This window comes from Physella acuta, unplaced genomic scaffold (genome assembly GCF_028476545.2).
Source record: "Physella acuta isolate Inbredline_101_S28 unplaced genomic scaffold, ASM2847654v3 ptg000220l, whole genome shotgun sequence".
In the NCBI taxonomy this organism is placed as follows: Eukaryota; Metazoa; Mollusca; class Gastropoda; family Physidae; genus Physella; species Physella acuta.
Window position 1 is genome coordinate 27,495 of NW_026731739.1, and position 23,552 is coordinate 51,046.

Below are 23,552 nucleotides of genomic sequence, written 5' to 3' on the forward strand. Positions count from 1 at the left end.
TTTTCCTGAAGGAATACGGTACAACTAAATTAAGAGTGATAGATATATTTCATGTTCCGATCAGTTTGATTCTCCTGACATTGTATTTCATTTTAAAAAAGTGTCTAATAAGCAGATCAAAGATTGTTTCGAAAGAATGATATCATATTTATTACTATCCAGTTACTTAAAAAGAATAACCGTTCTAACATTGTCATTAATAGACAAGTACGCTTTCAATGTGTCCATGTATTATCATAAGAAGGACAAAACGATCTCAAAAATATAATGACCCGATAGTTAAAAAAAAACTAAGCAAGGAAAGATACATGTAACATTTTGTAATAGTCAGACATTCTAATAAGAATGCTCTGAAATGTATACATCACATACACACACACAAACACACACACACACACACACATATATATATATATATATATATATATATATATATATATATATATATATATATATATATATATATATATATATATATATATATATATACAGTACTCATTTGTTTTCACCGCGTCAGCACCTAAAGTATTACAGAACACAATTTAAATTAGCCTGAGTGACGTTTGGAAGTGAGCACTCCCCAGTCGCTGCTTGTGTCAGGTGACCAGCTATTACTGACAGGTGACATCATTTCTCACGTCTGCCGAGGTAATCTAATTGCAGCCATGACTCTAAACTTGGGGGGGGGGGGAGTCGCGAAATTGCAGAAGTGGAGCAGAAGAGACCGACGCTCTGAGCGCATCCATTGTCAACCAAATCAACAGATTGCCGTACAAAATTGAAGCACCACAATTTGAGGAAATTCCCGACGGTCATGCGCGCGCAGCTTGAGCGCTTGAAATTGTCACTGATAAGAGTTGGAATTCTCGCTTTTCGTTTCGCATTGCGCGACTCCGGGGTGTTGGGAGACCAAGGGTTAATCTCATTACAACAAATGAACAGATACGGCCAGTTCGCCAGATTGTGCTACAAAATGTACCTGCCCACCCGTTTAACCCAATACTGGCTACCCCGGGGGTGGATGAGCGCCGGAGAGGATCACGCCCCTGGTAAATTACAGCCTCCGTCAGGGTGAGGTAATTCCTCCACTGATTGCTCTACGGGACCGCCGGCGTCCAAAGGGAGAGAACGTAACAAGGGAGATAATTCCTCCTCTGTTGACAAGCCGTGTTTGTGTGTGGTATTGTTCTGGGCACTCCGTGAGTTTACCGTCAGTGCTTACATCACAGTGGTCAGATCAGTGGCAGAACACCGCGGTTACACAACAATGGTCAATTGTCTAGCAGGAATCAGGAAAATTGGGGCCAGATTTTCGTGGCATTCGAATAAAGACGTTACCTCTGCTCACTCAACCGTAACGTATCCCCCCCCCCCACACACACACACATACACCATGTAGGTTGGCTGTTTGTCTTATACAAACGATGATGTACTGTAATATGTTGCTTCATTAGAGGGAAGAAACACGTTCGAATTTCTAAGTGAATATTTGTGGTAACAGTTAAATGGCATGCCGGGTTAATATTTTACCTTTCGCAATACCAGTCAGAACATAAAGGTAGAAGTTTAGTAACAATTATTTATTTCACATTTTGCAACGAGTTTAATAGTGGCATTTATATTCTAGTGAATATACGTAGTCTGTTAACTAGGGATATATACTTAAATGTTATCTTGTTATCTCCCCCCCCTTCCCTCCCCCGCCTTTATAATGAAAATTAAAACCTACAAAATAAAAAATAACACTTTAAAACATCTCTCAATGGTTGTTACGGTTGCTACTTATGATAATATTTCTCCCTCCCCATACCCCCCTTCACATACCCACTCCCCATACATACAAAAGAAACTGTCTTTTATTTATATTTTAGGTTCTACTTCTGGGACTTCCTTACACCATCCTATCCTCCACACGTCATCAACTTACCCCATTAATTAAATTATTTCTATCTTCATCGTTTCAAAATGGGAATTAAACGTTATGCATTGTGTATAAAACATAGTCGACTAATATAAATAATATGCCAGAAAGAAGCATTACTGTTGTAAATCTATATCAACACTAAAAAGCCAATAATGAAAACTGTAATACTAGGCGAACAAGAAATCAAACACGTTGTATCTATAAATTACAAGAACACATTTTTGAAAATCTATAAAATAAACAAGATGCGAGAAGCTTGTAGAAGGGTATTGCTGGGTTCTTGAAAAATGTTGCTCTAATGGCAAGTATAACGGATAAATTAACGGCACGCTTGCATTGATGACAAGTGTAAGAAATAAATAAACGGCAAGTTTGTATTAAATAACATGTATTACACCTCCACTCTTAGCCACCCATTAAATAATACCACCACGGTTCTACGTGAAGTACTCACATCTTCGTGTGTTTAACGTATCAATTGTTTTACAGATTTTTATAATAAGTTCATACCAAGTTAGTTTAGAATTATTTGTATAGCAATATATCATTAATTAATTACAGATAGATTTGTTTAAAAGGTCTAATACCTAGAACGTTTTTATAAAACATTAACTTTGACACAAGAGAATAACAATAATAAAAGATTTCACCAAACCGTAAAAAAACTCAGACATTTACCACAATATTGAACACTGAATTCTACGGTTTAAGTATTATAGTTTCAATGTCTAAAATTGAATACACTCAACGTAGTTGAAATAATTAGTATTGATCATTTTTCAATGGCATTAGTTAATTCAAATAATTCACATTATCTAATGCAAGTAACGATTTTGAGTTCAATGTATTTTATAATTAACTATAAAATGTAATGCATTAGTGTGCATTATAAAACAAGTTAATATTAAGTCTAGCACGTGCTTAGATTGATGTATACACGACTGTGTAAACAGGTGTCAATAATTACCTGAGATGGAATATTAACTTAACACACAAATTATGAGTTAAACCAGGGGTCTCCAAACTTTTCAGTCCGAGGGCCGCATTAACTATCAAATTTCAATTCGGGGGACAGTTTCTTTCAGGCATGTCGTGATTTTTCTTAGCGAAGTTCCTCAGCCATCACCAACAAACATTTTTTCCGTGGACAAAAGATCTCCGCGGGCCGGATGAGAGGACCTCGCGGGCCGTAGTTTGGAGACCCCTGAGTTAAACGAATAGATGCATAAACACTGAAAATATACTCCTTTTCTTAGACTTTTCTTAGGTTTTTTTAAAATAACTCACTATATTTAAACAGCATAATTCCCATCCCATTGTCAAAAGAGAACTGTCTCACAAAAACATGACGGACTTTTACCACTCTCACACATGACGGACATTTACCAGTTTAAAAAAATGATATGTAGCCAACATGTACTTGTCGCTTCAACTTGGTATTTGAGTTTTACAAAGTGACAACACACAACTTGACATTAAAGAGTGTGTGTGTGTGTGTGTAGCCTACATGTAATGTGTAGACTGTCCTTAGTTGTAAACCTAGCAATACCAGGTAAAGTTCTCCATAACTGTCGACATGATACTTTAGCCATTGTTGAGTCTCGGCTCTCTCTTTGACCCCTGTATAATATCTTTGACCCCTGTTTAATATTTTTTACCTACGTCCCATATTTTTAAAAATCCATTTCGCCTTTACCCATCCCCCCCCCCCCGCCCACATCACCCGTCCCTATATTTGATATTGTCTTACATTTTAGCCTGACTTCCTTTATTTTTTATCCCAGTTCCATATACTTGACCTTGTTCCCTATCTTTGACCCCTGTCCATTCCCTTTTTCCCCCCTGTTAGACACCCCCCCCCACCCCGTCCCCAAGTCACAATTCGTAACATAAATCAGCCATCGGTAAAACGACCATAATTCTATAGCCTACATTCCTCCCATCTTTTTACTTTTGAAATACACAAAATGTAGGCATATAGCATAAAATACTTACCCCCACCCCACCACAATACACAAAATGTATAGCACTAAATACTGACCACCACCCCATCACCACCACCACCACAACCACAAGTCACACAGTGTTATAAAAGGTTAGAACTCTTTCTCCTGGGTACGTGGCGTTATTATGGACGCGACCTTTCCGCAAAAATAAACTATGTCTGTATTTTTAATTAAACCAAGTCAAAAGATCAGACAAACTTTCTCTCATAGAAGATATTTTGAAATAATAACAACAACAAAACAACTTCATAAAATATGTATAAGTATAATCCTTGAATGCTTAAGTTGATTAATAAGGTAAATATCAATTTCAAAAACCAAATATCATACGCATAAATATTAGAACATCCATTTTCAGGTCAGAATACGTAGAGAACCTTGAAAGTGAAAGATACCTAGACTAATATTAAAGTTCATGGATAACTCTAGTTTTTAAACGAATACTACTTAACTCCCTTTTTATTTGTCTCCTATTTATTAATTATTTTACGGCACTTGTACTTTATATTGCGACACACATTTTAATCTGGTTCTAAAGTTACGGATACATAAAATGTCATTGAAATAGTCACAGTCGAATATCTTTAAACAGCAGTAATTTAAAAAAATATAGATCATTCCCAATTGCTAGTAAAATTTGAAAAAAATTATACGACTACAAAATACTTTTTTTTTCACGACGTCAATTGACATTTTCAACATTTAATCTATATTTTAATTGGTATTTTCCCACAGACTATGATAAAAAGAAACAAAGAAACAAATGTTATTTTAAAATAATTTCAACGTTTAATCTATATTTTAATATTTTTAATTGATATATTCCTCACAGTATAATACAAAACATTAAAAATAATTATATTTTTAAATCATTTCGACGTTTGATTGATATTGTCTACATACAATGATAAAAAGGAACACCGCAACAAATATTATTTTTTAAAATAATTACAACTTTTAATGTGTATTTTAAAACATAAAGTATGCACTGGTAGGTTTTGTAAGGGAAGAAACAACAAACATTCTCCATCGTTAACATAAAAAATCAAACCAATATGTACGTAGAAGCCATTACCTTCCTGAGCGTATACACATCCAGATAGAAAAATAAGTCCAATTTTCAATTCAGCTGAATTCACATGCACAAGTTTATTTTATTAATACAATAAATCATAAACATTTGTCCCCTTGAAAGGCAGAAAACAGATTTATATACAGGGCAATTTGTATTCCACGGACATAAATTGTGGGTATCGTCCCTTGGGGAACATCCACCCCACTGCAAAAAACCCGTAACAAACGTACCCGTGTAGAGATAGCCGGTTTAGATCACTGTAATACCCCGTCTCGAACATATTCTGCGCCATTACCTCCCTTGATTAGAGATCCAAATAAATAAAGATAAAAATAGACACGGATCAAACAAGTTCCAGAAAAGCTTCACAACAATTTATACACTCGGACAAATGTGGCAGTTTGTGATACGTAAGCCTGGGGGGGGTGTGGGGGGGGGGGTGTGGGGGTAATTTCATTCACTGCTACATTATGCATGCAAGGGGCCGCCATGTTATTTCGTGATTTCTTTACTTTGAATGACCACTGTGTCTGATTGTGGCCCGATGGTGCCCGGAGCAAGCCGATTCGGTGCCGAATTATCATTCCAAAATAGTCCCAAGCACCTCTTCGAAACCATTGCACATCCATCGTAAGGGACCCCCAGGGGATGGGGTTTTTTATCTTTTATTTTCTAAAATATCATGGGCCCTAATTCATTTTACTACTGAATGTGTAATATTATACCGTTATTGCTCCCCGCGCCGGTCGCTGGAGAGACATTTCTCCCCGTCCCTTAAATTGTGGTACGGGTTGGGTTCGTTGTGCGGGTTGGGTTCTCGCCAGAGTCCAGTCCCCGTGGGGTCCCGGCGACCAGGAATTATCCAGGACTAATGTTTGCGTTCCGATTTGGGGGAATGGGGATGGGGAGGGGAGCCAGGGAACCAGCCTCCCACCACCCCCCTTTCCTCCATGAAAATACCCTTCGTGAGCGTGCAAGGGAAATAAGCCTAAGGATGAACGGGGCGAGAATAAGAGAATTACTTGACGTCCCCCAAGGTGTCCCTAGCCGGCCCGAAACGTCAGCTTTTCAAATGAGTTGTACACAGATGATAAATAGAAGAAGAACAAGAAATAATGGCCGTCTACATGAATTACCGGCCTTTGCACCTAAACCTCATCAGCCGAACACGCGAGAGTGTAGAACTAACAATAACATTTGGGGGAAGGGAGGTAATCGACTAAGGGACCTAACTCGGGTTTATATAAATGCGTTATTTTCTTCCTTGAATGGCTTGTTTTTATACACTTTATGGGGGGCTGTTAAAGCCAACCTGTCCACAAGAATTGTAAGTGATGTGTATCAAGTGAATGAAACGAGGCGTTTTAAATTGTTAGGCTGGCCTTTAGCTGACCCCTGTCCATTAGAGAAATGTGGGGAGGAATTATAAAATAGAAATGGTTTTCATGCTTTAAACATACTTGTTGTTAGATAAAGGATTTAAAATGGTGAAACCTACATTTTTAAGATTAAAACTGTAAAACTCTGAAATCTTAATCCAACAAATTGCAGCAATTTGTCGAGGTATCGGTCGGTGTTTCGTTACGCATCGACATCTTTCTCTATGTCATTGTTTATTTTCTTATTAGAAACTATATATATATATATATATATATATATATATATATATATATATATATATATATATATATATATATATATATATATATATATATATATATATATATATATATATATATATATAGTTAGATAGTTTATAACAAAAAATAAACAATGCAACAAAGAAAGAAGGGTGGATTAATAGTAGCGAATTCCGAAACTCTTGTCTAAAATTAACTTATTTGTAAATGACATTATTATTGGTGTGGTGACGGGGGACTGACACTGAACTTTAGGGTAAAACCGAACATAATTTACTTCGTTTTCATTCTTTTTTCAGTTTTTATTAATTGAAAGAGGGAACATTATTTTGATAGTATTATATTTCGATCTTATTAAAATGATCTTTTGTGTAGGCTATACCACATCTGTTTAAAAAAGCAGTGTATAGAATGTGAAGCTTACGCTCTGTACAATGTTAGCGCTTCCGTATGAAATTCAGACACAGATTTTAATTTTGTTTAAATAATTATGAGAAATGGTAATTTAATTTAATTAGTTTAAGTGTTGCCGTAATTAGTCTGACTAAGTTTTGTTGTAATTAGTCCGACTAAGTTTTGCTGTAATTAGTTCGACTAAGTTTTGCTGTAATTAGTCTGATTAAGTTCTGCTGTAATTAGTAAGACTAAGTTTTGCTGTAATTAGTACGACTAAGTTTTGCTGTAATTAATCCGCCGAAGTTTTGCTGTAATTAGTCCGTCTAAGTTTTGCTGTATTATGCCTGACTACCACCCACAACAGCCATACCGTTGGGCCAATTTTCAAGTCGTGTAAAAGTAACGCCCCTGCACCTGCACCCCTGCACCCCCCCCCCAAACTGGCGTGAGAGACACATTGAAGCTCCTCGTCACTGCGCTCAAGATTTTACTCAAACTTGACCTCTGACCTTTTAATTGTAACAGATGCGCTTATAAGGCATTGGGGCCCTGATCTCCGAGTGTGAACCTCATTATACTTTCCCCCAGGCCGGGCAGAGAATTAGTTGGGCGGCTGACGGTCCATCAAAAACTGTCCCCCCCCCCCATCCTCTAGCCCCCACCCCCGTCTCGCACGATCAAGTGAAGTGCATCGGTCAGTGTTTAAGGATGTTTAACATGAAGAGACTAGCGATTACCGGGGGGAGTGAAGAGTCTTGGAGGCCGCATTAGGGAGAGATAACCCGTTCTTCGAGTGGTGTCCCGGTCATGTGTGGTCAGCCATCTCCACAACTTGGCTTCTAGAACATTCGGGTGAGATTAATTTGTTCGGCGGGTGAGGATGTGAGCAAAGAATTGTTTTAATTGGGTTGTTGTAGATGTCGTTATTTGTTTACTGGTAGATGCTGTTTAGTTGGTGTTTCGTGGCCTCAAGTTGGTTATTTTTTAGTCTTAGATTCGTCCACCTCTCGTCTCGTCAAACTTTATCTAGTCAAGTTTTTGACCTGTCCACCCCTAGATTCTGACAATATGTAGACTCGTCCAACACTAGACTCGTATGGTCTGGTGAAGATTTATATTTAACGAGCCGACCCGCGGTGTATCATACGCCGCTATTTAGTTGTTGTTTTTTCTACTTTTCAGTAATTCATAATTTGTGAATTCGACAGTACCAATGCTGCCACTGAAAATATTTGCTTTAAAACACTAACACCCCACCCCCCCCCCCCCCCCCGTGAAAGAAAGCCTCCTCTTAGTTACCTCCTCTAAGTTTAAAACCGTTTCAAACTAAATTATCTGCCCCTAATAGCCGTCACCAAACCCGGCTCTACGAATGTAAACATTTAGCGTGAACCACAGCTCACCAGACCACGTGAGAGGGTGGGGGGGGGGGGTGGTAGCGATAGAGAGGAAGAGGGGGGACCGCAAGGCGCGCTTGCAGCTTGTTTTCTAACGTCTCCCAGAAGAGAATTATATATATATATAGATGGAATAAAATAACGCGAAAACATATAATAGCTGAACGAGGTATGCCGCTAAATTATAACACGTTTCTTGATATTTAAAAAAAAAACCTGGAGTTATCTATAGAGAGCCTACAATAATAGAGCATAAAGTAAAATAATATTAAAGTTCCCTTTTCAAACCTGACGGTCTATAGGGCAAGTGAAGTAGAGTTCACTTGTTTCTGTGACCTCGTCGTGGTCAGCACTATGCCCAGCCTCCTTTACTTTCCCTAACGTGAGTTATTTTTCCATCAGAGTTGGATGGACGGACTTGAACCCGGATTCGATCTCGATACTTAAGGGTTAGTAGTCCAGCTCTCTACCACTCCGTCCCAGTAATACTATGCCACACATTAAAACAACGACACATTTCTTTCTTTCACCCCCTCTCAAGTCATATGTTGAGAGAACCTATAGCATTCCCCCACCCCCACCCCCCGTACCTAAAACCCTATCATCTCCGTCAGACGATACAAAAGTCCAGGAGGTAAACAGAGACCTCTATCGTCAAACGTAGAATACTCTCCCCAGCGCTACCATCCCGCCTGTTATTCCAGAACTCTCATTAACCTCCTCATTACATCCTCAGCATACCCCGCCTTTCAAAATCTCGGTAAAAAAAAGAAGTTCAGTTTTTGTTTTGTTTTTTGTTAAAGGTTGAAAGGTGAGGATGACTATTACTGGTCTTTATAATTAATTTTCATCCGTCGAGATTCTTCTAATGCACGGAGCGAGCGGATCATTTGTGCATTATATTTTTTTCGGAAAATTTTCCCCGATACAAAAGGAAGATAGAAGGGATTAACGTCGTTTTTCGGTCGCTAGAAAAATTCTTTTATTGTCATGTAGCTTGTTTTTTTTTTAACTATATTGAGCTGAAATGAAATCACGTGTTATTAACGTTTTCAGGCGGATGAGAAGACGAGACTCGTCATTGACTGTACGGCAACGACACCTTTAATCTGGAGGGTAGAGTTAAGCCCCCTTGCGAGAAGTGTGCAGATGTTTAGGCGGCATACGGACAGTCTTCTAAAACCTAGCATTTGTTTGTTTTTTTTAGTTCAACAAAATAAACTTTAATGGACTTTCAAATGTATTAAAACGTACGGGAAAAAAGTGAAATTACAAAGAGTAAGCTGCAAAGTAATCATATTGAAGAAAATAAACATTGACAAACTATCAAAGGTACTTTTCAAAAAAGGGAAAATAAAGAGAGAAAAAATAATTGAGTACAACATACTATTTAAAATTCGGAAAGTTACTTCCAAGCAGGGGCGGAACTACAGTGCCGCCAGACCCCGCAATGCGGGGGGGCCCAGACCGAATGGGGGCCCAAAAATCCCGGCTAAATTATTTAAAAAAAAAAATTAAAATAAAAAATTTAAAAAAAAAAAAAAAAAAAATAGGTGGAGGTCGAGTTAGCTTTCTTCTACAGTTACAAAAAAAACACGATAGTCGGCAAACGTCTTTGAAAAAAATGTACAGACTATAGCTCGAGAGACCGCCAGACATATAGACAACTTCAAAGACGCAGGGGCGGAACTACAGTGCCGCCAGACACCGCAATGCGGGGGAGGGGGGGCAGACCGATTGGGGGCCCAAAAATCCCGGCTAAATTATTTAAAAAAAAATGTAAAAAAAAAATTAAAACAAAAAAAAATTAAAATTTTTTTTTAAATTAGGTGGAGGTCTAGTTATCTTTCTTCTACAGTTTCAAAAAAACACGATAGTCGGCAAACGTCTTTGAAAAAAACGTACAGAATATAGCTCGAGAGACCGCCAGACATATAGACAACTTCAAAGACGTAGCCTACCTTTTTACTTTTAGTGGCGTCGATTAGGAGAACAAAAAAGGATTGTTATATTGTTTACATTATTAAATATATATATATATATATATATATATATATATATATATATATATATATATATATATATATATATATATATATATATATATATATATATATATATGATTGTGTGTTTAAACTACTGGCCTGGACTCTACAAAAAATATAATTATTTATTTCGATGTCATACATTTATAATTGCGTTCATTTTTACTTTAACAACTGTATCAATAAACTTGTGAAAGTTTAAGTTATCTCCCTTTAGCGAAGCATCTGAAGTTTTTGCCGGCACGCTTTGAAATCGGGCTGGGGAAATGTTGCGGCGACTATTCTGGTCTTCTAGACGACCGGAAAAAGTCGGCACTATTGATGTAGATGTTTATCGTCACTTTCTAGTCCCCTTCCCTTGAACCTTCCCAACTCTCACCCCTCCCCCCTCACCCCCCTCTCACCCCTACCCCTCACCTCTACCCCTCACCACACCCTTACTCTTACAATAAGATGTAATGCATAGATTAACGAACCGTCTATGAACTACTGAACTGTAAACTGACCACTTCTGCACATTTTGTTAAAGACACTAGTCAGTAGTTGTTCATTTACCTGATGAAGTATTTTGTTGACGAGTCTAATTCACACAACAAGGAAGGTAAGGCTCGTCTTATATTATTAATTGTTTTATAATTAGTACACGTATTAAGGGGGCAGTATCACCCAGACTAAGGGAGGGAAACAAAAACTATCACCAACTAAGATAATAGTATTCTATTGAGAGATAAATTTTTTAGGAAATTTCAAAGTTCAATAATTTTGGTCTGACTTTGAAAATTTCTAAAATTTTCAAAATTTGTCACAATGGATATCTCCTAGCCCCGGACATAGGCAACCCTGTTATACCTAGCCAAAAATTACTTAGTAAACATTTTTTGGTAAAATTATTTATAAAAAATGTTTGCATCATACGTTAACTTTCTTTTATGTGCTGTTTTATAGCTTCTTGCTATTTACTATTATGGTAAAAGATTTATGTGTGTATGTATAATAGTTTTTTTTTGGCAAATTTTTTCGTCAATTTTCAAATTTCTGGGTGATACTGCCCCCTTAATTGAACATTAGTTATTAACACTAAATACATTAAAGTTAATCAAATTTAGGATACAATGATCTAGCTTTTAAGCCTAAAAACAACCAAAAGATCTATATCACCTTTGAATGTATTAATGTTTAATTTCATGTTTAGCCCGTAACGGGGAGGGTTATATTCGGTTATAATATGGGTGGGTCTTTGGCAGTGTTTCTTCCAGACTTTTTTCTTCGGGGGTGGGGGGGGGGGCACTTGAAATTTTCGGAGGGGGGGGGGGGGGCGGGGGGTTCGGACCGCACCGGGTGACACCATTTAGGGGGGTGACACCAAGGCAAAAAATAGCAAAATATATAGAGAAAAACTCGAGGGGGGGGGTACAAATCGAAAGTTTGAGGGGGGGTGCAAATCGAAAATTTGAAAGTTTGTCCCTGGGAAGGGTCTCTATGGCTCTGGGGGGGGGGGGTGACACCATTAAGTGCCGCACCGGGTGATACCCGACCTCGCTACGCCACTGCACCCGATATATATATACATATATATATATATATATATATACATATATATACATATAGATATATATATATATATAGGGGCCTAAAAAAATTTTTTGCGGGGGGGCCATTTTTTTCTAGTTCCGCCACTGCTTCCAAGTAACTTTTAATAAAAATAAAAATTATTTCTTTAATTTTTAAAATTAATTAACGGATTTGATTTCTTTTAAAATTCATAACAGCGAACTGCGCGCGATCTGGGACTGCCACGTGACCTAGCCCGCCCTAAGAGGATTACCGGAAATGACGGAGAAGGCTGAAGAGACTAATACAAAGACTGAAGGATTTTTGTTTTGTTTCGTTGTTTATAAACTATTGAAAGTTGAGCCGAGTTTTGAGTCGAGTGTTTTAGTCAGTGTGGAGTGAATTCATATGGTATACGACTGAAAGGGGGGGGGGGGGGGAGGCAAGTGGTCGTGGCGACGACAGGATGGGAGGAGCAATGTCGTCATTATGACGACGGGGTGGGAGGAGGTATGACGTCATTGTGACCAGAAGAGATACCTGGTTGTAATCCAGGGAAGAAGGCGGGGAGGGGGGATAATTAAGAGTAGCTCATCTAGTAAAAATACGTGATTATTGAAGTTAATTTCTGACGGATAAATCTTTTATCTTACCTGAAGTATTACAGTTGTAGCCGGCTCCCGGTAGAGGGGGCGTTTTATTATCTCTTTAATCCTCATCTTGCTACAGCTCTACTGCATGCTCCGCCGGCTAATGCCACTTACGAGTGAATCGTTGCGAATCATTAAGATATTACGCTTTTAGCTACCATCTTGCATTGGCTTAAAATTTCGCGTAATTAACGTCAACAGAATTCAGCCAATGCGACTTTGTGTTGTTTTTTTTTTTTTTTTTTTTTTTTTTCAATGGATTTGGAAAATGTTTTTTTCTTCTTCTTCTAAACACTCGAGCTTAAGTTTGTGAGTCGTGGAGGATTCATAAATATTTCAGAGGGGAGCCAATCCGACTGGGGACGGGTGTTTTAATGATGGGAGCAGTAGAATAGCTCACATGGTGAGATCTGGGACTGCTTGACAGGGATGAAGGGACACAGAATGTGAAAAATGGGATTAATTAGTCAGGTTGCTTTTTATTTACGAAGAATAAATTTCAAGAGATTTATAAATCATCTTTAGAAGAATTGAAAATTATTTATTCATAGAAAGGTATGATGGAAATTGTGTTCAGCTAATCGTCGCGAAGAAAAAAATGTTAAAACGTGTGCGATTGTTTATTGCTTGGCCAACTTTGTGAAACATTAGATACAACAAATGAAGAAATCGACAGCGATAAATTTAAAGCTAAAAGCATTTTATAAGGTGTTTTGACTATGAAATCATATTTCTGAGTTATGTCTTCTTTTTTAAAAAATATTTTTTTTACTCTCACGAAGTAACTAAAATAAAGATCGAAAATAATAATTTCACGAATTTATCTGTACATAATATCTTAAGTGCCATCCCCGCTTATTACTTTTCCATTTCTACTGAAATCTATACTCTGCTTTCTGTGCACGTGTGGCATTAAAAATTAAATAAGTTTCAAAACATAGTAGCTCCAACCAAGAAATATTACCAGATAAATAATTGAAGCAGATGCAGTGTCGTGGTTATTTATTGGCTGGTGGCCCAAACAAACAAACGAGGGAGCCAATCAAAATTAGCGACACATTTACTGGTGGCTCCGGTTTCTGGTTCAGTGTGAGGGACCAAAAGAAAGCTTTTAAAATGAGTCGTGTTGGTTGTCTTGATTTCAACTTCTATACTTAAAGTTAATGTTGTCACTTTAAGCATTGTTGTGAGAAATGCTTGGTTGAAACAGTCGTTAAATAATTTAAAATTTTGTATTCAAACTTTCACGTTGGTGATAATAGACCAACCAAAAGATTATTAACTATGGGATTTCTATAGACTGGGTACTTCTAAACGTATTTGGTGTCAAGAATCTGAGACAAGCAGTAAAAAATAAGTTTTCGGTTGACTATTTTTTTGTGATTTGTTTTTAAAATAACACTGATATCCTACCCAGGATATCAGTTATATGTATATGTAAGTTATATAGACTGTTGGAGCAGAAGACACTATAAACAAGTAGACAAGAGAAGCAAGGAGACTTGAAAGAAGTACTTTTGAATCAAGTTGATCAATGGAATCAGTAGAACATTGGAAGAGTCAGACCATTATTTTGGAACAAGTACTTCATCAATCTGAGCATGAAGACTTTTGGGACAAGTAGAACATTGGAACATGTTATTTTGTAAACACGTTTTTTTGTACTTCAAGTGCAGAGAGCGATGTTTATAATCTATTCATTGTGTTACCATCATCATCATTATCATCATCATCATCATCATCATCATCATCATCATCATCATCATTCATATCGAACCCTTGTGGAGCAACCACATCTCTCCATCGTACTCGGTTCTGGGCGATTTCTTTAAGTTGGGTCCACAACATTCCGACTGGTTCTGCTTCACTGACAACAAAGGGTTAGCTCAGTTTATCTCCACAGATCGGTATGGTCTTTTTTTTTTCAGGCCACCTGATATTCAATATACGACGCAGGCAACCGTAAATGAAAGTCTGAAGTTTGTAAGTCTGTTTGTGTGTGTTTCCTTCACATTGGTCACGCAAGAAATAGACTTAACAGTTCCAATAAATACATTTTCATTGACCCCTGATCTTAATTACTGAGGCGAAGAAACACTGTAGGTTTGAAATGTTTATAACAGCTATAGCATCAGTGTTCAGTGAGGGTGACAAAAAATGTTTCTCGGCTTACGAAGGAAAAGTGTGTCTTTTCCCAATACCTCATCGATTTACGGGTTTTAAGCATGGACATGTTTATTAAAAGTAAAAGTAATTCGCTTTTTTTTTTAATCAAAGGATTTCTTCCGGTTCCGCTAACAATATGAATTTTTGAATCATCTTCTTTATAGAAAACACATTAACAATGATAAAATTGACACCAATTAAGAACTCTCATTAATCTAACTTATCTCACAACATCCACATCCCATAATCCTCTGGCCTTCCCTGACCGTTATCCTCCCCCCCCTCCCCCCGACGTCAACCCACACATGTCCCAGTCTCCACTCATCCCACGAAACATGACGCCAGCCTCATTACCGCCCCTGGATTAGGCTAAGACCGCGCAAGAAAAAAGTCCCCGCCAAGAGATTTATACTGTGGATTTAAGTCCTATGGAATCAGGGGCGGGGCGATGAAGGGGTGGGTTGGCCGGGAATTACAGCGGTGGTAATTTGATGGTGCCGACCGAGGAAGGGAGGTGGTTATCAAACAACGGGTAAGACCTTAAGACAGCTATTAGGTCCCGTGTTGTGTATGAGTCGTCAGAAATAATAGCTTTGAGTGGAAGTTGAAAGGTCAACTGTATCGATTTATACACGACAGTGGACATGGAGAAAGCATATAAAGTGGAATATATGATGGGCATATGGGGAAAATATGACGGACAGATATAATGGGCATGGTGTAAACATACAAAGAAGACATATAATAGATATAAAATAAAGCGGGCATCTATAATGGGCGAACAGAAAAACAATAGGATAATTTAGTAGACATAACGTGGACACAGAATGGACACAGAGTGGATACAGAGTCGACGTAGAGTGGACAGAGAATGGACATAGAGTGGACATAGAGTGGACATAGTGTTAGACAATGAGAACACAGACTGGACACAGTTTTGAAATATAGCGGGTAAAATGTAGACATTGTGTAAATATAGTGTGACAAACACACAAGTAATAATCGTAAATTATAATGGAAGCATTATAATGGTAGTATTATAATGGAAGAATAATAATGTAGTATAATAATGGAAGTATTATAATGAAAGTATTATGATGGAAGTATTATAATTAAAGTATAGCAATGGAACCTAAAGATTACTTGTATCATGAAAAAAAATGTAGGCCTAATTAAGAACTACCTTTAAACTACTAAACACCACTAAGAGAGAGGATACAACTATTTACTTTACAACTTTCTTTTCTCCAATTTTTCAGCGCTTGAGAATTACTTTTTGTGTACCCTTTTATGAAAATCCATGGACAAAATATCAATAAATAAATAGGTCATAGTTGTGTAGGACTTTTATGCAAATTGTATAATTGGGTGGTTAGAGCATTATTTAATCACAGGTTTAGTTACATCAAGCGTAGGAAAGATATACAACCACTCCCCCCTCCCCAACCATCATAACTATTCCAAACAACGAAACAAATAAGTGTGTTGCAAATCTAAGACAATTATTCAACAATCTCTTGTACATTGCAAGCCCGGCTAGCTCAGTCGGTAGAGCATGAGACTCTTAATCTCAGGGTCGTGGGTTCGAGCCCCACGTTGGGCGCTTTTGTTTTTACATAAAAATCTACTTGAAAAATAAAAAAAATATAATCAACAGTTATACGACTATTATTATAATGAATGTAAGTATTAATGTGAAAACATTTTTAGGTGAACATCTTTTAAACTCATATTACTAACCTAGTTTCATTACTTCTGCGATACTATGCCTAGCAGTTGCTTGTTGTGAAACATTTATTTCTTTTAAAAGGTGAGAAATTTCTGGGAAACAATTAATCCTGTAACAATTATTATCTTGTTAATTATACACTTTTGGCTTTAAATAAGCTAAATAGCAGTCAAAGTAAATGTAATCATATTTTATATATGCGTGTATTTTTTATTTTTACATTGCTTCTCTTTACAACTAGATTTAGAAATTCTAACGCGTTACGGATCAATGTATGCCTACATGTGTTTTTATACTGCTAACGTCTGACATAAAGTAATAAAATACTTTAAAAAAACTTTTTAAAAAACCACGTTTTTCTTGTGGACTAAAAAGTAGAAAATAACTATTTACATACATTTGATGACAAAAAACGTGGGTACGTTCACCATCAAATTTCCCGACCCATCTGCCCGACCCACGTTTTTTGTCATCAAATGTATGTAAATAGTTATTTTCTACTTTTTAGTCCACAAGAAAAACGTGGTTTTTTAAAAAGTTTTTTTTAAGTATTTTATTTTCTCCTTTTTAGTCCGTTGCTACACATGAAAAACGTGGTTTTTAAAAAGTTTTTTATATAGTTTATTTTCTACTTTATCTAATGACTTGATTAAGTATGACTTGACTAAGTGTTTTTAAATACACGGACTAAAAAAAATCTTCAGCGACCGATACGCTTTAAACAGAGAAAGGGTGTAATTTACGTTGCTGGCGTGGAGATCTACTCACGAATCACGTGATCAAATCTCCCATAAACAAACAAATAAACGCAAAGCTGAGTTAAGGAAAAACGTGTTTATGTGTATTTTAGCATGCCCAGCGTACCAACCGTGTCACCGTTAACAATGTGTTACCGTGTCCGTTCTCCTTTTTAGTCCGTTGCTACACATGAAAAACGTGGTTTTTAAAAAAGTGTTTATAAATACACGGACTAAAAATCTTGAGCGACCAGGATTCGAACCTGGGTTGTCGCGGCCACAACGCGAAGTACTAACCACTATACGATCACGGCCAGCGCGCTCACATCGATTGGGGCCGAAGTAACTGTGTCAATAGGCCTCCAGTCTTGTCGGTATCTTTAGAAATCATGTCCTCAATTTTATGGTCCTTGGGGCGTAATTAGATTAAGCTAATTACGGTCACTAATTGCTAGTTTTTATGATTGCATCTGAAATTGTTAGGCGAAAGTAGCATGCATGCCAAATTTCAGGTCTCTAGAGCAATCAGAAGTGGGCTAATTTTCGATGTCAATTTTAACAACAAACATCCAAACAACCAAACAAACAAACAAACGCGAAGCTGAGTTAAGAAAAACGTTTTAAAAATAAAGCCCCCACAGAACAACTTGCAGGAACGAGAATCGACGCCGATTTGTCTAGTCCGCCCCGATCTGAAAAGTGTTTCTCTCCCTTTCGGGAAAACGGTCGCACTTATTGGCCCTTTTATTAATTGGAAGAGCTCCCCTTAGGGCCTTCACTGTATCATATCGCTTTACCGCGCACCCCCTGAACCCCTCAACTAAGTCTCTAACAAGAAGCGGAAATGCTGGGGGATAAGGATATAAAAAATTTTTTTCCCGTGAATGATATTCTCATTACTTTCTTCTTCACGTAAAGCGGCGTAACTCTTAACCCAGGGGCGTTAACTCTCGCACTATCAGCAGAGTTGCTGTTCATGCATGTCTGGTGTTTTAAATGTAAAATGGCTGGCTAGCACAGTCACCTGTGGGATTTGAGGATGGGGAGGAGGTAGGAGGGAAGAGGTAGGAGGGTGGATTGCAGAGAGGAAATAAGTCAAAATAGCAACAATAAATATTTATTTCCTAAACAAAAAAAATCTCGATTTTTTTTTGCACGATTACAAGACTTTCTCTATACTTCGTATATGCGAGAAAGTAAACACGAAACATAAAAAAAGGAAAAAGACGAGGGTTATTTTCTATTATTGTTACCATATGCTTGAAATATTCCAGTATATCGACGCAGTCAAAAGTAATACACAAGAGGATTTATAACGCTAAACAATGTCCGTATGGTTTTCGACAACGGACAAGCAGCCTACCAAAGTCGTGTTTTCTCAGAACTTCAGCACAACTTAACAACTAGACAGAGATATAGAGACATAGAGAAATAGAGAAATAGAGAAATGTAAGGAGCGAGACAATTAAGAAATGAGCGGAAGATATTACATACAAAAGATGGAGAGAGAGAGAGGCATCAGGTATAAAAGTTGGAGATATAGACATTAGATAAAAAGGAGGAGATATAGACGAGGTGAAGAGTAAGACACCATTTAGATAAACTGGAAAGAAAGACAGCATTAAGATAAAATGGAAAGAAAGACATCATATAGATAAAATGGTTAGAAAGACATCATATAGATAAAATGGAAAGAAAGACAGCATATAGATAAAATGGAAAGAAAGACACTATATAGATGAAATGGAAACACAGAATATAGATGAAATGGAAAGAAAGACACCATATAGATAAAATGGAAAGAAAGACAGCATATAGATAACATAGAAAGAAAGACACCATGTAGATGAAATGTAAAGACAGCATATAGATGAAATGGAAAGAAAGACACTATATAGATGAAATGGAAAGAAAGACAGCGTATAGATGAAATGGAAAGAAAGACACTATACAGATGAAATGGAAAGAAAGACACTATATAGATGAGATGGAAAGAAAGACACTATATAGATGAAATGGAAAGAAAGACAGCATATAGATGAAATGGAAAGAAAGACACTATATAGATGAAATGGAAAGAAAGACACTATATAGATGAAATGGAAAGAAAGACACTATATAGATGAAATGGAAAGAAAGACACTATATAGATAAAATGGAAAGAAAGACACTATATAGATAAAATGGAAAGAAAGACAGCATATAGATAAAATGGAAAGAAAGTCATCATATAGATGAAATGGAAAGAAAGACAGCATAAAGATGAAATGGAAAAAAAAAATAAAAACACCATATAGATGAAATGGAAAGAAAGACATCATATAGATGAAATGGAAAGAAAGACAGCATATAGATAAAATGAAAAGAAAGACAGCATATAGATGAAATGGAAAGAAAGACAGCATATAGATAAAATGAAAAGAAAGACAGCATATAGAACTTGTAAGTTTATCGTTCTTTCTCGCGTTAATTCGTGTCTGGTTAGCCAGGGAGAGATAAAAGTTTTCGAACTAAATCAATTGTTGTGAACGGGGTTTCCCATTGATAACAAAAAAACATGGCGGCTATTTGTTAGTAGGTCCCGCTTCAAGATTTCAAAATCATCAAACGTTCCAGAAATGCAACAACTGTAAAAACTTTCAACGCTGTTTTGTTCATATGGATGGGAACAAACACATGTGTATGCATTTTTGAATATAAAAGTTTTGTGGCGGTAAGTATATTGATTTTATTTCTTTTGTTGATAGTTTGTCCAAGGCTAGGGGACATTACTCTGACTCTACTCAGTCTTTGCTACGAGACTTAAGATTCCCAGACCTAGACCTAGATCTAGATTCTAGAATCTACCTACTAAGATCTACATTGCTTTAATCTAGTTCTAAGAGTATAAGTTCATGAATTAGAATATATTAGATCTAGATTCTAGATCTAGTATTTTAGTGATCTAGATAAAATATTAAAAATATTAAGAAAAGGATGACGGTAAAAACTATAACAACAGGAAAATGAGGATGACTTCCAGTCTCACTCAGCCTACGACTTACTTATTAATCGAATCTAGATTCTAGATCTAGATATTAGATCTAGATATCTAGAACTTAGACAACAATGTTAATGTTAATAGACCTAGATCTAGAATAATCTAGATCTAGCTAGATTACTGAACTCTAGATTGATTCTAGATCTAGATTAGAAAAATAAGTTTAGGTAAAACCTACCAGTTAAGTTTAGTAAGAGCTAGTAATGCCTAGTAAGGCTAACCTGTTTTTAATTTTAAATTAATTTTTTTATATCTAGAATCTAGACTAGATCTACTCTAGCTATTTACTAGATCTAGATCAGTAGCCAGTAGAGTGATTAGAGTAGTAGTAGAGTGTAGTGTAGAGTACTGTAGACTATTGTAGAGTGTAGGTACTAATAACTAGACTGAAACTAAATTAGACTAGAATCTAGGTCTAGATACATTTAGGGCTTACAGACTTATCAGACTACTGACTACAGTGTTGCAATGAGTAGATCTAGTAATATATAGATTAAATTTAGTTTGAAATTGTTACAGTAGTGCTACTACTTTTCTAAGTAGTAAGTAGTGTAGACTACTAGAAGAGCAAGATGATAGATCTCCATCAAGCTACAATAGAGTTTAGTTAGTAGTTAGTTAGTCATAGTAATAGTACCAAAAGCAGTGTAAGTAGCACAGTAAAAAAAAAAGTATTACTAGGCCATCTATTATTGTATTAGGCCCTTTTATTTTTAGCAAGTTAAAGTTTGGTTAAGTACTAGTCTTCTAGCAAGTTGCCTAGTAGTAAACTTATAAACTAGATCATGTGTATTAGTACTATTAGACTTGTAGGCTAGTCTTGTTAGTCTAGACCAGGGACTATAAAATCTACAATTGATAACTTTCGGCCTTTTAGTATAAGCCTAATTATTAATGAATTACAGGGTACAAAAATTAATAAATTGGTCAGAGTCAGTATGGTTACAGTTAGCTGTTAATAGAATTAAGTTTTAGATCTATTGACTACAATTTTTAGTTACAAGTAATGAAAATGAAACTAATAGTTTTGTAATAGTTAAGATATGGTTAACTGTAAACCAGATATATTAAGTTTTTAAGACAAGCTAAGTAGATAGAAAACTGAACCTTTACAATAAATTAAACCTTTTATAAATATATATATATATATATATAAATTAAACCTTTTATAAATATATATATATATATATATATATATATATATATATATATATATATATATATATATATATATATATATATATATATATATATATATATATAGGCCTATATATATATATATATATATATATATATATATATATATATTAATATCTCATATTAGTTAAATAATTATTTTAATATAATATATGGATAAACTTAATAATTTATTATATTTAAATTCCCTAGGTACTTGGCAAGCAATTTTCTCACACTTTACTGTGGCTATTGGTGCTGATCTTGAACTAAAGGTGAGCTGAATTTTTTTTTATAATAAGCCATTTTTCAGCTTAAGCCCAAGTTCGAAATCGATTCAGTGTTCTAATTCTTAAAGAATATGTTGCTACTAAGATTATATACTGTAAGTATTAATATGTATGGCTTGATAGTGGGACTGTCAGACAGTAGCTTTCACATTTCTATCCTAAAAGATAAGAGTTCAGATCCCTGGTTTTAGTCCTGGTATGATGTCCTAAGTCTCATGAGTACCAGCTCTCATGAGTACCTGGCTCAAGATAGGGAAATTAAAGGTGGCTGGGGATATACCTATATACCTCTGAACACTCTAATTTTACATGCAAATGTCACAGAAACAGGTGAATTTTAATTCAACTGCTATATTGGCTGTCTGTTTTAATCAATGATTAATTTTTTCATATTACAGAAAGTTGTTAAAAATATTATTTATTTAATTTCTAGGTAAATGGAACAGCATGGATGTGGATTTTTAGACACAAGGAAGCTGAATTTAACTTTTAATGAAGAATTTAAATGATGATTGTCCATGAAAAGAAATATTAATCATATACATTGTAATGCTGTATTGATGCATCTTCTGTTTTAAGTAATTAAAAAACCATCCATTTATGAAATTATTTTCATTTTTTTTTTTCAATTTTAAAACTGTAGTTCTGTTTTGTTATTTGAAAACAATGATGAAAGTATACTGAACTGCCATTGAGATATTAATATAAATGCTATTGTTTATAGTTTAATTCTTTCAGAAGCAACTATATTGACATCAAAACTGAATCTTTATTGTACACTAAGTATAAAAGCTTACCCGCAAACCAGTCCATGTCAACAATTTATTGACATTCAAACATTAAATTTTTTTAAAGGTGATTTTTCTTAAATAAAACAGACTACTTTCATATGGGATAAGAAACATTTAATTTTGAAATTGATTGGTTTATTAAATTTTAATGGAGCTGAAACTAAAACACTGGGTACACATTTATTATTACTTTGTTTCTCAGAAAATTGCAAATTTTGAACATAAGAACTGTGGGAAGTAGGCAATGATGTTAAAATATCTCTTGAAACTTGAAGAAATTGTGGAAGGTTTAGAGATAGAAAACAACATTTCAGAAGATGATGTTTGAAATAATGGTAAAATATCTTTAGCAATTGTCACTGAATAAATATTTTCATTAGACAAATCACATTTAGATATAGAAGAATAAGGTATGTCTTCAGATTTTCTTATCAGCGAAGATCCTGGGTGATTCTCTTTGTTACCATCGGTCAAACGACAAGCCAATTCTGGAAAATGTATCGGGTTCTTTGCCTGGGCAGCTAAATATATTTAAATTAAGTTCATGCAAGGCTTTAGAAACATCAATTGGATAAAACTCTATAATTTCATTAACTTTTTATTAATATCAGTATCAGCTCCAAAGGAATAATATAAACAAGTTACACATCATCAATAAATCAAATTTACAGATATTTCCATTTCACCAAACTTTCTCTAAGTCATAATATATATTTTAAATTCATGGCATTTTGTTAGGCTAGATATGTTGACTTTTATTTACCACAATAATCTGATTATATAAATTAGGATTACCCAGCTATCATACATTCTTCTTTTTACTGCCCTCCTTTATGAGGGGGAGGTAAAAATCATCATAAAATGTGTGATGCAATTTACAGATGAACCCTCTCTCTCTCTACCCCTCCCCCTATATATATATATATATATATGTATATC

The 23,552-nt window shown here is 35.7% G+C and overlaps 1 long non-coding RNA gene and 1 other non-coding gene across 2 annotated transcripts; both read left to right on the forward strand.

Annotated features, from left to right (window-relative positions):
• The first annotated feature begins 16,380 nt into the window (after nt 1–16,380).
• On the forward strand, nt 16,381–16,453 carry Trnak-cuu (transfer RNA lysine (anticodon CUU)). The gene has a single exon. It is a non-coding gene; the product is annotated as a tRNA-Lys (tRNA).
• Nucleotides 16,454–19,782: 3,329 nt separating this feature from the next.
• Nucleotides 19,783–22,779, forward strand: LOC131937724 (uncharacterized). The gene is made up of 3 exons (XR_009386248.1): nt 19,783–20,029; nt 21,746–21,807; nt 22,256–22,779. It is a non-coding gene; the product is annotated as an uncharacterized LOC131937724 (long non-coding RNA).
• The last annotated feature ends 773 nt before the right edge of the window (nt 22,780–23,552 follow it).